The sequence below is a fragment of the Octodon degus genome, unplaced genomic scaffold, assembly GCF_000260255.1.
Source record: "Octodon degus isolate 3935 unplaced genomic scaffold, OctDeg1.0 scaffold00002, whole genome shotgun sequence".
NCBI classification, from domain to species: Eukaryota; Metazoa; Chordata; class Mammalia; order Rodentia; family Octodontidae; genus Octodon; species Octodon degus.
The window spans coordinates 20,222,295-20,224,235 of NW_004524578.1; positions in this window are offsets into that span (position 1 = coordinate 20,222,295).

Genomic DNA, 1,941 nt, shown 5'->3' on the forward strand with positions numbered 1-1,941 from the left:
GCCCCGCGGCCCCGCCCAGCCTCGCTGCCCTTGCAGGCGGAAGGAGGCGGGGCCAGAGCCGCCCGGCCCCGCCCCTGTACCCGGCCCGCAGTCACAGGCAAGCGGCGCTGCCCCCGCGAGCGGGAAAGGGCGGGGCCAGAGGTACAAAGCCCCGCCCCGTCACTCGGCCGGGCCCAGAGGCCCTGGCGTGCGCCGCAGGCGGAAGGGAAGAGCGCGAGCCCGCCAGTCCTTCGGGCTCGCGCTCGCTGGCGGGCCCGCGCTCGCTGGGCTCTGCCCGCGAGGCTCGCCCTGCTCGCCGACGCCCCGTGCGCTACTGCAACAGAACAGCGGAAAGATAGCCTGTACCGCCGACTTGAAATCAAAGCCGCGAGTCCCTTATCTTCCCCTGTCAGCCCAGTTAACCTCCTCAGCACCGAGATTCGGCGAAGGGCTGCTTTCTGGAGGCCAGGGTGTTCCTGTTGCGCACAAGTGGGACCCAAGCCACCATGAAGGACTTCCACCCCGTGTCAGCGCGGTCTGTCTGTGTAGCCGCAGTCCTGGCCCGGATTCGCCCAGCAGTCGCGACACTAGAACAGTATCTCAAGCATCAAGATGTGGATGCTCACAGAAGAACCGTAGTCATCTAAATTTACCAGCTTCGGATTCCGTATGCCGGTTCTTTTTAAGTTTTCTTTTTATTTGGTTGTGGGGGGCGTTGCCCCTATTAAGAATGCCTCTTCCCTTGCACCCTGTGCCCTGTCCTCCGCACTTTTCGTCCTCTCCCCCTCCCCCAACATTCTTAGGCTAAGGGCCCGGGAGATAACTCCAGGATCTAAGCACCTGCCTGGGAAGCGCAAGGGGCCGGGTTCGATCCCTGCTACCACCTGCTGTGCCGGCTCTGCGCCGCGCTTTGGCTTGGTGTGTTACATTCTTACGCTCTTTGGGCCCACTTTAAACTGCTAATGACTTCTGAATATCTATTAGTTGACCATACCATCAGGAACTCTGTCAGTATTTTCAGCTGCCTGGTGAGGGCTTTTGAAAACCAGTGCATGCTGCAGACACTTCAGATCCCACAAAGGCCTCCAGAAAGCGGGCCTGAGGAGGTTAACCGGGCTGGCAGGGGAAGATAGAAGACTCGTGGCTTTGATCTCAAATCCTGCTGTGTGCTCTTGATAGAAGTACCCAATTCACAGGGCAACACCCCAGGCTTATGTTGAACACCCATCATGTGTTCTCTCTGGAATGCCTATTTCTGTCTATCCCACATCCCCCAGCAATTACACCATTCATGTTGTCATCACCTCCATGCTTGGTTTTACCAACCAGAACCTTCCCAGTTACCAAAGTGAAGTTTAAAACAAAAAAACAGGAAATGCAATGTGTTCCTCTTTCATACGTATATGTATATGAGGTATTTCTAAGTAAAAGATGAACTTTCTTATTTTCAGATTTTATTTTTGGTGTACATGTTTGCATTACATAATATTACATTCCTTCTGGGAGTTGGTGTGTGCACAGTACACATCTTTTTTTCACCTCTTTCCTTTTCCTCCCCTCTCCCATCTTGTTTGTTTTGTTTTTCGGGTTTTTTTTTTTTTGTTTTGTTTTTTGCCGAACCGGGGATTGAACTCAGGTCCTTGTGCTTGCCAAGGGAAACATTTATTTCCCAGAGCCATCTCCCCGGCCCCTCCCCCATCTTTTTTTTTTTTTGACAGAGAAATGACAAGAGATTTTTTTAATCAAGTTGAACTAAATCTGTGCAAACATTTTGTAGCCTTATAACGAGAATCCTATAGAAACAGAATAAAGCCAGCATCCACCTATAGGTCTATTACATCCTTTAACATCTTACCAACAGAAAGATTGATTTTAGGAGGCATTATGCCAAGGAACACAATTTTTAGTTTTGGCAATGAGCAGAGAAAGTGTCCTTGGCGTCATGCATACTTAGCATGCACA